Genomic DNA, 13896 nt, shown 5'->3' on the forward strand with positions numbered 1-13896 from the left:
GGCCGGGTTAGTGGTAGCCAGATGGAAAGCATGGCCAGCTGTAGCAAAATGCTTGTTGAAATTCTCGATTATTGTAGATTTATCGGTGGTGATAGTGTTTCCTAGCCTCAGTGCAGTGGGCAGCTGGGAGGAAGTGCTCTTATTCTCCATGGACTTTACAGTGTCCCAAAACTTTTTGGAGTTAGTGCTACAGGATGCAAATTTCTGTTTGAAAAAGTTAGCCTTTGCTTTCCTGACTGCTTGTGTATATTGGTTCCTAACTTCCCTGAAAAGTTGCATATCGCGGGGGCTATTTGATGCTAATGCTGTACGCCACAGGATGTTTTTGTGCTGGTCAAGGGCAGTCAAGTCTGAGGAGAACCAGGGGCTATATCGGTTCTTAGTTCTGTATTTTTTGAATGGGGCATGTTTATTTAAGATTGAGAGGAAATTACTTTTAAGGAACAACCAGGCATCCTCTACTGACGGAATGAGATCTATATCCATCCAGGATACCTGGGCCAGGTCAATTAGGAAGGCCTCCTCACTAAAGTGTTTTAGGGAGCGTTTGACAGTGATGAGGGGTGGTCGTTTGACCGCGGACCCGTTACGGACGCAGGCAATAAGGCAGTGATCGCTGAGATCCTGGTTGAAGACAGCTGAGGTGTATTTAGAGGGTATGTTAGTCAGGATGATATCTATGAGGGTACCCATGTTTACGGATTTAGGGTTGTACCTGGTAGGTTCGTTGATAATTTGCGTGAGGTTGAGGGCATCTAGCTTGGATTGTAGGATGGCTGGGGTATTAAGCATATCCCAATTTAGGTCACCAAGCAGTACAAACTCTGAGGATAAATGGGGGGCAATCAATTCACATATGGTGTCCAGGGCACAGCTGGGGGCTGAGGGGTTCTGTAGCAAGCGGCAACAGTGAGAGACTTATTTCTGGAAAGGTGGATTTTTAGAAGTAGAAGCTCAAACTGTTTGGGCACAGACCTGGATAGTATGATGGAGCTCTGCAGGCTATCTCTACAGTAGATTGCAACTCCACCCCCTTTGGCAGTTCTATCTAGACGGAAAATGTTATAGTTGGGGATGGAAATTTCAGAATTTTTGGTGGCCTTCCTGAGCCAGGATTCAGACACTGCTAGAACATCAGGGTTGGCAGAGTGTGCTAACGCAGTGAATAACTCAAACTTAGGAAGTAGACTTCTGATATTTATGTGCAAGAAACCAAGACTTTTGCGATTACAGAAGTCATCAAATGATAGCGCCTGGGGAGTAGGAGTGATACTGAGGGCTGCAGGGCCTGGGTTAGCCTCTACATCACCAGAGGAACAGAGGAGGACTAGAATAAGGATACGGCTAAAGGCTTTAAGAACTGGTCTTCTAGTGCGTTGGGTACATAGAATAAAGGGGGCAGATTTCCGGGTGTTATAGAAAAGATTCAGGGCATTATGTACAGACAAGGATATGGAAGGATATGAGTAAAGTGGAGGTAAACCTAAGCGTTGGGTAACAATGAAAGAGATAGTATCTCTAGAGGCATCAATTGAGTCGGTCTCTGAGTGTATGGGGGGAGGGACAAAGGAGCTATCTAAGGCAGGTTTAGCTAGGCTGGGGGGTCTACAGTGATATAGTACAATTAGAAATAACCGAAACAACAATAAACTAACCATGTTTGGGCTGAGGCTAAACATAAACAGGATGTAGTACCGTAAAAAGGAACAGTCCAGCAGATATCAGCTGTATAGCTGAGTTATCATAAGGTCCGGTGGTGAAGCACTTGTGAGTAAGAGGCCACGGATAGCGTGTGCTAGCGGGCCAGGGCTAGCTGATGGATGGAATCTTCGTGGTTAACGTCGTAACCACATCAGACGATTTCGTCGGCAGACCAGTCGTGTAGGATCGGCGGGGCTCCGTGTCAACACTAGGTGGTCCCGTCCGGTTGACAGAGAGGTAGATAGCCGGGAGATGGGCCTAGCTCAGGATGATTAGCCAGACCACAGCGTCCGTTTTGTTGTAGCCAGCTGGTAGCGATGAATCCGGAGTTAAAGGTCCAGTGATTCAGTGATTCCGGCGGAAAAACTGATATGTTCTGGGTCGATAACGCGCTGTGCAGACTGGCCGAATATCCGGTGATCAATGTCCAGTGATTAAAATTAATCCCGCGGAAAAAAATCCAATGTTCTGGGTGAAACACCGCTAGCTGTGGCTAATAGCAAGTAGCTAGTTAGCTGGCTAGCTAGTTTCAACTGGAGATTCTAGATTCTAGATAAAGGTAAGTCAAAAATAGAATCCGTTCCACATTGAGTGAGGCGGGTTGCAGGAAAGTATATTTTGTAGAAGGATGAAAAGTCTGATAGGGAAATATGTACGAAAAATACAAAAAAACAGGGTATTTACAAATATACACAGACCGCCACCCCTTGTCTTACCGGAGTCAGCCGTTCTATCCTGCCGATGTAGCGTATAGCCCGCTAGCTGTATGTTATCCATGTCGTCGTTCAGCCACGACTCGGTGAAACATAAGATATTACAGTTTTTAATGTCCCGTTGGTAGGATAACCTTAATCTTAGGTCATCCAATTTGTTATCCAATGATTGAAGATTGGCTAATAGGATTGATGGAAGAGGCAGTTTACTCGCTCGCCGTCGGATCCTTACAAGGCACCCGATCTACGTCCACGATATCTCCGTCTCTTCCTCACGCGAATGACGGGGATTTGGGCCTTGTCGGGTGTCTGTATGATATCCTTTGCGGCCGCCTCGTTGAAGAAAAAATCTTCGTCCAATACGAGGTGAGTAATCGCTGTCCTGATATCCAGAAGCTATTTTTGGTTATAAGAGACGATGGCAGAAACATTATGTACAAAATAAATTACAAATAACGCGGAAAAACACACATAATAGTACAAATGGTTAGAGGGCTGTAAAACGGCAGCCATCTTCTCCGGCGCTGTTGATCTCATTAGTTCAGAAAGACATGGCATTTGCATGGAATCTAACTGGCTAGCAAGCTACCTGCTTATCAAATGTAGGTAACTGGTTAATTTGACCCAAAAATCTACCAAACTATTTATCAGAATTACTGTATCTGGCAAATTAATTTGATTAATTTTGGTTCTAGCTAGTGTATCCCGCTGTCCTTCGACTCTTGTTGGGTGTAGTTGGTCGGTTTATCAGGTCCCAGGCTCCCGTGACTGTTATGATTGTTTATAATTAAATTACAATTAGCTTTTTGCTTTAGCGCCATCTGTACCTGATAGAGCATATCTAGTCTCATGTGCGGAGGTAAGCCTTCTGGCGCGAGAGACTCATTGGGTGAGGGAGACAAGAGCAGACCCAGAAGTTCTGACTGAATGCACATTTGAGCGCCCCAGGATGGTCCATTTACTTTGTGCTGTTATAATTTATGCTGCAGTTTCCCCTCATAGAAAATAGCTGGCAAAACAATCCAAGCAATGTTCGAATGGCCTATGCACCCACGAAGGCGGAGCTGCTGCTGCTGGCAGTCACTGAGGGGCTGTGTAGTAAGTAACTGAACAGCTCGTTTTGAACAATATATTTTTAAACCTCTACGGGATCGGTGTCCCGTATACAGGACGGTTGAGCTAACGTGCGCTAATGTGATTAGCATGACTGTTGTAAGTAACAGCAAACTTTCCAGGACATAGACATGTCTTATATGGGCAGAAGGCTTAAATTCTTGTTAATCTAACTGCACTGTCCAATTTACAGTAGCTATTACAGTGAAAAAAAACCATGCTATTGTTTGAGGAGAATGTACAACAACAAAAAAATTATCACGGCAACTGGTTTGATAAATTCACCTCTGAAGGTAAATAATGTACATACATTCAGTAATCTTGCTCTGATTTGTCATCCTAAGGGTCCCAGAGATAAAATGTAGAATAGTTTTGTTTGATAAAATCAATTTTTATATTCAAATGTAGGAACTGGGTTCTACAGATTGAAACCCTGCTGTCTCTGGCTCCGCACCCACCCCGCCGGCCATCTAGATGTGTGAAAGTTAGTGTATAAGCTAATGATCCATCATGTATGACATTCCTGGGAGTGTGTAAACTTACATTTTGTATTACCATATCATTTTTGTATGTTCTCTATAGTTATGTACTTGAAAATGTATCAATTGACCAATTCGGCACATTTGGGCAGACTTGATACAAAATAGTCCAGTTTTGCAATGCTTCACTTGATCAATCTGAAACTTTGCACACATCTAGTGGCCAAAATCTAAATTGCGCATAAACTGCAATATTATATTGTGGCCTTTCTCTTGCATTTCAAAGATGGTTAAAAAAATTATAATAATAGAAAACGCTTGTTTTTTTGTTTGTATTATCTTTTACCAGATCTAATGTGTTATATTCTCCTACATTAATTTCACATTTCCACAAACTTCAAAGTGTTTCCTTTCAAATGGTATCAAGAATATGCATATCCTTGCTTCAAGTCCTGAGCTACAGGCAGTTAGATTTGGGTATGTCATTTTATATAATTTATATATATATATACATATATATGTACCTACCAATAAGAAGTTTTGTACTCTTTTTTTTGTTTTACCAATCACGTGTGGCTGCCACTAACGCCCTAATGGGCGGGCTGCTGGTACTGTTACCTTGTGTATATAGCCAAGTTATCGTTACTCATTGTGTATTTATTCCAGGTGTTATTATTTTTCTATTATTTAAATTTATTTCTCTCTGCATTGTTGGGAAGGGCCCGTAAGGAAGCATTTCACTGTAAGTCTACACCTGTTTACGAAGCATGTGATAATACAATTTGATTTGACTTACTGGGATGAGTGATGCTAGCGCTCTTATCTCTCCCAGTTAGCACAGCAGCCCTGTAGCAGAGGAGCAATGTGTCTTAGCATACAGATTTATCCTCTCCTGATGGCCTGATTTATCTTTGTGTCTGTATAATCGGATGGCCTGGGACTGGGAGGGAGAGAACTTCCTAAGACACCCTCCTGGTTGGCCTGTCCTTGGATGCCATGGTAAGGCTGCCTAACCCTGGCACTGGGGTGGGGGTTATGGTTGGCTGGCATGCTAAAGACAGGGGCGCTTGAACTGAGAACATACAGTGCCTTCATAAAGTATACACACCCCTTGATTTATTCCATTATTTTTTTCTCACCCATCTACACATAATGACAAAGTGAAAAAAACATGCTGTTAGAAATGTTTGCAAATTTATTGAAAATGAAATACAGAAATATGTAATTTACATAAGTACCAATACATGTTAGAATCACTTTTGGCAGTGATTACAGCAGTGAGTCTTTCTGTGTAAGTATCTAAGAGCTTTGCACACCTGGATTGTACAATGTTTGCTCATTATTATTTTCAGCATTCTTCAAGCTCTGTCAAATTGGTTGTTGATCATTGCTAGACAACTATTTTCAAGTCTTGCCATAGATTTTCTAGCAGATTTAAGTCAAAACTGTAACTAGGCCACTCAGGAACCTTCACTGTCTTCTTGGTAAGCAACTCCAGTGTAGATTTGGCCTTGTGTTTTAGGTTATTGTCCTGCTGAAAGGTTAATTAATCTCCCAGTGTCTGGTGGAAAGCAGACTGAACCAGGTAATTTGCTTGTGCTTAGCTCCATTCCATTTCTTTTTTTATCCTGAAAAACTCCCTAGTCCTTGCCGATGACAAGCATACCCATAACATGATGCAGCCACCACCATGCTTGAAAATATGAAGAGTGGTAATCAGTGATGTGTTGTATTGGATTTGCCCCAAACATAACACTTTGTATTCAGAACAAAAAGTTAATTGCTTTGCCACATCTTTTGCAGAATTACTTTAGTGCCTTGTTGCAAACAGGATGCATGTTTTGGAATATTTTTATTCTGTACAGGCTTCCTTCTTTTCACTCTGTCAATTAGGTTAGTATTGTGGAGTAACTACAATGTTGTTGATCCATCCTCAGTTTTCTCCTATCACAGCCATTAAACTTTTAATGTCACCATTGGCCTCATGGTCAAATCCCTAAGCGGAGTTAGGAAGGACGCCTGTATCTTTGTAATGACTGGGTGTATTGATACACCAAAATGTAATTGATAACTTCACCATGCTCAAAGGGATATTCAATGTTGGCTTTTTTTCACCCCATCTACCAATAAGTGCCTTCTTTGCGGGACATTGGAAAACCTCCCTGGTCTTTGTGTTAGAATCTGTGTTTTAAATTCACTGCTCAACTGAGGGACTTTACAGATAATTGTATGTGTGGGGTACAGAGAGGAGGTAGTCATTCAGAAATCATGTTAAACACTATTATTGCACACAGAATGAGTCCATGCAACTTATTATGTGACTTGTTAAGCACATTTTTACTCCTAAACTTATTTTACTCCTGAACTTATAAGGGACTCAATACATTCCAGCTTTTCATTTTTTATTAATTTATAAACATGTTGAAAAACATAATTCCACTTTGAGAATACGGGGTATTATGTGTAGGCCAGTGACAAAAAAATCTCAATTAAATCCATTTTAAAAGCAGGCTGTAACACAACAACATTTTGAAAAAGGAAAGGGGTGTGAATACTTTCTGAAGGCACTGTATAACCATAGGGTCTTGAAACGTTCTAACACTATCCATGCCATGTGGGATGTGGGATGCACTGAAGAAATACCAACCATAATGAGGTTTAGAGGGAGACAATAGACCTGAAAACAATGGAGCAGCTTTGGCACAGAGGAAAGTCTTTGAACCATCAGACACTGTCACCCCCAAAGAGAATAACAAGTCATCCGCCCTGCAATCCCCTACCAAAGTGATCAACGTTGAAACATATTAATAAACACAATTATGTACTTTCTCTCATCCCTTCTCTGTTTGTTATTGGAGGCAATTTTCCCTCAAATGTTCTCCCTGGCCCAGGGTTCCAGTCTAGAAGCGCAGTTTTGACTGCTCCTACTGTTTTGCTTCGGTACTGCAATTTAACTGATGCCCGGCCCAGAAAGGCAATTTCCATACACAACCACATAGAGCAGTCAGATTAGAACATTCCTAATAAGCCACTTTAATCATCACCTCTGTGAACAAAATATCCATTCAATTATTCAAATAATTTTTTCATAACTCACAGCCGAATATATTAACATTTTATATTCATCCAATGTCTGCCATGTTTTTTGATGACGTGATGTCGTCGCTGCTCGTGCTGCTCCCTGTGTGCACAAAGTGCTAGTGTGATGTTGGTCCGTATAAACCGGATGCAACCTAGATATAGACGGTCCATGAATCGGTGTATGCGAACGTGAGTAGATTACCTTGAAAACAACGGGCAGACATATTGGACACAGTCTCCAGTTCTTATTATACCTCAGTGGCCCAGACAATGAACTCACATTTGGTGGGAGTCTTGTTTATACACAGAGCAAGGGAATGCTGCTATGCATGTTAGTACAGCTGAAAACTGTTGTGCTGATTAAAGAAACAATAAAACTGGCCTTCTTGAGACTTGTTGAGTATCTGGAGCATCAGCAATTGTGTGTTCGATTACAGGCTCAAAATGGCCAGAAACAAATAACTTTCTTCTGAAACTCATCCGTCTATTCTTGTTCTGAGAAATGAAGGCTATTCCATGCGAGAAATTGCCAAGAATCTGAAGATCTCGTACAACGCTGTGTACTACTCCCTTCACAGAACAGCGCAAACTGGCTCTAACCAGAATAGAAAGAGGAGTAGGAGGCCCCGGTGCACAACTGAGCAAGAGGACAAATACATTAGAGTGTCTAGTTTGAGAAACAGGCACCTCACAGGTCCTCAACTGGCAGCTTCATTAAATAGTACCCGCAAAACACCAGTCTCAACGTCAACAGTGAAGAGACGACTCCGGGATGCTGACCTTCTAGGCAGAGTTGCAAAGAAAAAGCCATATCTCAGACTGCCCATCTTAATCTTTTATTTTTATTGGCCAGTCTGAGATATGGCTTTATCTTTGCAACTCTGCCTAGAAGGTCAGCATCCCGGAGTCGCCTCTTCACTGTTGACGTTGAGACCATGTTTCTGGCCATTTTGAGCCTGTAATCGAACACACAATTGCTGATGCTCCAGATACTCAACAAGTCTCAAGAAGGCCAGTTTTATTGCTTCTTTAATCAGCACAACAGTTTTCAGCTGTGCTAACATAATTGCAAAAGGGTTTTCTAATGATCAGTTAGCCTTTTAAAATGATAATCTTGGATTAGCAAACACAACGTGCCATTGGAACACAGGACTGATGGTTGCTGATAATGGGCCTCTGTACGCCTATGTAGATATTCCATAAAAAATCAGCCGTTTCCAGCTACGATAGCAATTTACAACATTAACAATGTCTACACTGTATTTCTGATCAATTTTATGTTATTTTAATGGACCATTTTTTTTATAAGTGACCACAAACTTTTGAACGGTAGTGTATTTTGAGGACATGCTGAAAGGCTCATTAGCAATGATAAAACTGTTGTTTTTATGGGCACAATACACAACTTCGCAAATGAGCCCGCAGCTGGCAAGGAAGGTGACCCGTAACTTTCTAACTTTAAGCACTTCATTACAATGGACTGGCTGTAAACTGGAAAGGAGTAGGAGTTTGAGGGAGCTAATAAAATCAGCAGCAGGCCACTTGGGGCCATTTTGGAATTTCTCCCTTCAAGATGGCAATGGCCATGACGCCCATATCAAGCTGTCATTTGTATAGACAATATTAAGGCTTTCATAACAGCACACGTCAATCAGGCAGCAACCTAACACTCTAGTCATCTGTCTGTCAGTGTACTGATCTACAGGCTGAAACTGTGAGTGTTTGAACTGCAGCTTCTCTCAGCTGACTTCATTTTGAATCTATCAGCGATGTGTTCCAACTGGAAGTGACAAAACATGTCGGAATCCATGACAGATAGTTAAACTGGTGGTCAAGACCCTCATTATGGGTGTAAATGTCTTTGTGTAAAATCATCTCTGAGCTCTGAACATCAATACAGTAATATAGTCCAAGGTCATGCTAACGAACTGGAGAGGCTGTATGGCTGTATGACACGAGGCATCTATAAAATCATCATTATATCCCCATGACATGCCCTTGATCGATCACAAGCACCGGAGCAGATGGTAATAAAGGACAATCATGTACTGTATCTCATTTACATATCATGCATAGTCTTATATAGTGACTCAGTAATGGTAGGTAGAAGAGAGACATCAAGTGTACTGTCTGATCAGCCTTACTCTGCCTGCCTGCTTGTCAGTTTGTCTGTTTGTCAATGCCTCTGTGTGCATCTGTCCCTTTCTCGCTGTCCTCTCTCTCTCTCCCGCTCTCTCTCTTTCTCTCTCTTCCTCCCTCCATCTGTCCCTGTTTCTATTTCTATTGCATTTGTTGCAAATAGATATTTCAGTGCAGTATTGGAGCATCCTGTGTGTGCTTTAAGCCACTGTGGTTTCGGAGAGAAGGTGACATTAATTGCTTGTATGTGGTGTGAGTGAGGCCGTGGGGCTTCTGATTTGAGCTGGATTGTTATCGAGCACAATTGAATAACAGAAGGAGAGTACAGGGCTACGTCTTAAATGGCACCCTATTGCCTACATAGTGCACTACTTCAGGTCAAAATAGGGTGTCATTTCGGACACAGCCCTGTGCTTTCCTTCTGTTATTCAATTGTGCTCAATAACACCCCAATGACACCCTTTTCCCTACATAGTGCACTACTTTTGACCACTACTTATGCACATCATAGGAAATAGGTTGCCATTCCAGACGCAGCCCAGGTGAATAATGTATGAGCTGGACTAAGGGATGTCGGCAGTGTGTGTGTCGATGGAGGACCCTCGTCAGAGGGAGGGAGAAAGGAAGGGAGGGAGCGTAATCCTTTCATCTGCGCCAGTCAGGCATGCTGCCATCATTACCTCACCAGATTGCCCCCAGCCTGCCATTAGAATAGCCACGGTTATTATCATTAATACAAGCTAGAGAGCTGTCTGCTCACTGTCTGCCAAGCACCAATCACATAGAGAAGACACCCCCACTACTCTGCTCTCTTCTCCTCTCCACTGCTGTTGTAGGCTAGAAAGAGAGAGGGAGAAAGAGAAGGGGTGGGGGAGGGAGAGGGAGAGAGCGAGAGAGAAAAATAAAGATACAGAGAGAGAATACCCCACTCACGTCCACGACACAGAGCCGGGCCCAGGGAGACGAGAGCTGCTTCAAGGCACTGTTAAACCCTGCTTTAGAAAAATACTTGTGCCTCACACCAATCATTTAACCTCACATCTATCTGTCCTTGTGCATTGCTAGCCTGGCCCTAGGAGAGGAAGACATATTAGGGAGACTATATAGGATTGCATAACATGAGAAATGGCAGACTGACAATACCAAATCAAATAAAAATGTAATTAAATTAAATTGTATTGGTGGCGTACACAGATTTGCAGATGTTATAGCAGGTGCAGCGAAATGCTTATGTTTCTAGCTCCAACAGTGCAGTAATACCTAGCAATACAAATACAATAAAAACAATACACATATAATAAAATTAAGAAATTAAGAAATATGAGAACGAGCAATGTCATAGACCGGAAGAATAAATATATACATACAGTATAATAAATATATATATACTGTACATATAATTATGTGTTTTGTATGTAAACATTATTAAAGTGACCCGTGTTCAATGTTCAAGCCAAGCTACGGGAGCCCTCAGGAGATTCCTGTGTTCTGTGTATTTCCCCTGGCCTGTCAGAGGAGGAGAGGAAGCCTGCCTGCCTGTATGCCTAGCCTGGGTGATTAGGGCATCAAACATGCATGCTCACACTCCCCCTCTCTGTGCCGACCTTCCCTCTGCCCCAGCCCCGGCTCCAACCCCAGCCTGCAGCCTCCAGGCCAGGAGTCCCGTGAGGACAGGGGTGACATGCCAGGCCACAGACGACAGCCTCAGGACTATATAAATCAATTAGAGCCAGAAGAACGGGGAGACTCCCAGCAAACAGAGTGACGGCCCGCAAATCCCACACACCGGCCTAATGATGTGGCAACACACAGTTAAGGTGGACAGGGGAGAGGGCTGCATCCGCATCCATAAAGAGACAGGAGGAGAGAGAGGATAGAGAGGGATGCTGGGAGAGGAGAGAGGGGGAGGAAAGGGCGGATAGAGGCAGGGTCAGAGGAAGAAAAGAGACAGACATCTCCACAGATATGTCTGAGATCTGAAAAGGCCTATGAGGTTAGCTGCTTCCGTTGTGACTCAGTTGATTGACTTGAGTTATTTGGATAGAGTTCTAACTCCAATGTTGTGGATGTGTGAGTCAGTGAGTGTGTCTAATTGAGATCTAGCTGGGATGGGTAGGCCCCCACAGACGGCAGCTCTCAGGAGGGCTGAATGTCTGATTTCTCTACTCTCTTCTCCCTACCCTCTACCTCCCTGCCTGCAGCACATACGCTCCAGTCCCCAGGGACAGAACAGAAGGAGCCTCTCTCTCACACATACTGGATTTAGGAAGATAGAAATGGAAGCGTCACCCAGAAAGAGGTGCTTTACCAAAATACATCAAATTCATCATCACAACAACTATCATTCATTCACAAACAGTGAAAGTTGGACTTACTGAGTTGATGCAGGCTAGTTCCTTGTTGAGCAGCCAGGGCAGTGACAGTTTCCCCTCTCCTCTGTAGCAGGACTGGATACGCTCCTTGATCTTCTCCTTGATGCGGCGCAGGGTGAACAGGCACAGGGCTGATTCCTTGGGGGGCTTGGCCCGGTTCTTCTGGCCCTGGGCGAACACTGTGAACAACACCTCCTCCTGCTCTGAGATGCCCAGCGTGCGTGCCAGCTTGGTCCCGGGTCGGCTGAGGTAGGCGTCCTGCACCAGGCGGTACTCCACCCCGTCCTTGGTGCAGCCGATGGGGAACTCCACATAGGAGTAGAACTTGGGGTCATCCACGCAGAGACGGACGATCTTAGAGGTGAAGAACTGCTCCCCGCTAGCATCAGGTGAGGTGAGCTGGGTATCCAGCTGCAGGGTCAGATAGTAGACAAACTGCTCGCTGCTGAAGCCATAGATGTAGTAGATGTCGAAGGCGGGGAACTTGGAGAGCGTGTCCGAGGGGATCTTGAGCTGCGAGGAGACAAACTCGTCCTGATAGACGAAGCTGAACATGTCGGCATTCTCCTCATTAGCCATCAGCTTGCGACTGGAGAGCGTGGGGAAGTACTCTGACTTGCCGTCGATGGGCGTGCCCACAAAAAGCTTGCCAGCCCCTCCCCCGCCCCCGGCCGCGTCTCCGCCGATGACTACCCCAGACATGGTGTCAGCCTCGGCCACGCTGGACAGGTAGTGCTCCTTACGGTGGTGGGGCTCGCCCAGCTTGAACAGGTCGTCCAGCCTGAGGAACTGGCAGATGCCTTGAGAGGTGCTGCCACAGGCGATCAGGCGGTTCTGACCATAGTCCAGCAGCAGTAGCTTGTTGACGTTGCTGGTCTGGGCCAGTTCATGGGGGCATGACTGGACGCCAGGAGGGGGGTAACACTTCTCATTGTCCACCACAGGGCCTGTCACGTGGTTGCGGAGCTTGGTCAGGTTGCTGGACAGCTTGAAGATCCAGTTGACAGCTCCCAGGTACACCTCACCTGTCTTGTTGTGGACCACCAGGTGTGTGAGCCCCCCCTCTGGAGGGGAGAAGGACCTGAGGTCGCTGGGGATGGTGGCTAACACCCCTGACAGCAGGAGGAGGAAGGGTAGGAGAGGGCCTCCTGGGGCTGGGGTGGGGTGGGAGATCATGTTGGGCTCTGGTAGGTGAGGAGAGGTTCCTGGGTGTGTGTGTGTGTGTTCCTCTTCCTCTACTGAAGCTGTGGCTGTCCTGGCGTCCTCTGATCTCTGTGTCTCTGCTCTGTCGTCTATAACATCATCCCCAGCGCCTCGGCCGCCAGCCCTGTGAAGGGAAGGAAAAAAACACATTAGGAGACAGGACCAGGGAACACTCTCTCCCTATCGATTGGCTAGGGTTTTAAAAGCTCTGCCAGCCACACAGAGCGGTGAGGGCAAAAACAAGTCATAATACTTAAACATTCATTAATTACAATAGGGCATTAAGGGGAATCCTATACAACATTTAATGAGCATGTCAGGCTGCCAGTCAGAGCTATCACTAACTCAACACAGAGCATTAGGCTACATTAAGCATTAAGCATTTCACTGTACCGTGTGCACGTGACCAATAAACTTCGATTTGATTTGACAGACCATGGTGTGTCCTCATTTATATTCTACACACACTGACTGCATCATCACCATCACCTGCAGCACTGGAGCGGGCGGACACAGCCATTGCAAGATACAGCTAAAAACACATCCACTAATGTATACTGGGATAGGAAAGTTCACCCAATCACAATACAGAATGACGTAGGTAAATGTATAGTGCCAGAATATAGAGGGGGCAGACTTTGTAAGAATACACGTTAATGTTTTACATTTACATTTTAGTCATTTAGCAGACGCTCTTATCCAGAGCGACTTACAGTTAGTGAATACATATTTTTTATTTTTTTATACTGGCCCCCCGTGGGAAACGAACCCACAACCCTGGCGTTGCAAACGCCATTCTCTATCAACTGAGCTACATCCCTGCCGGCCATTCCCTCCCCTACCCTGGACGACGCTGGGCCAATTGTGCGCCGCCCATGAGTCTCCCGGTCGCGGCCGGCTGCGACAGAGCCTGGATTCGAACCAGGATCTCTAGTGGCACAGTTAGCACTGCGATGCAGTGCCTTAGACCACTGCGCCACTCAGGAAACACAATTGTACTTTTCTATTGTACTACTGTGTAATAATATAATAATATGCCATTTAGCAGACGCTTTTATCCAAAGCGACTTACAGTCATGTGTGCATACATTTTAA

The 13896-nt window shown here is 44.5% G+C and overlaps 1 pseudogene across 1 annotated transcript in view; it reads right to left on the reverse strand.

The window, feature by feature from the left end:
• LOC311149892 (plexin-A1-like) overlaps positions 1 to 12774 on the reverse strand; it is a 197961-nt pseudogene extending 185187 nt beyond the window's left edge. The window contains exon 1 of the transcript in view: positions 11602 to 12774. The product of the transcript in view is annotated as a plexin-A1-like (transcript). The remainder of the gene's footprint in view (positions 1 to 11601) is intronic.
• Between the last annotated feature and the right edge of the window lie 1122 nt (positions 12775 to 13896).

This window comes from Coregonus lavaretus (assembly GCF_964263955.1).
Source record: "Coregonus lavaretus genome assembly, chromosome: 22".
Classification (NCBI taxonomy): domain Eukaryota; kingdom Metazoa; phylum Chordata; class Actinopteri; order Salmoniformes; family Salmonidae; genus Coregonus; species Coregonus lavaretus.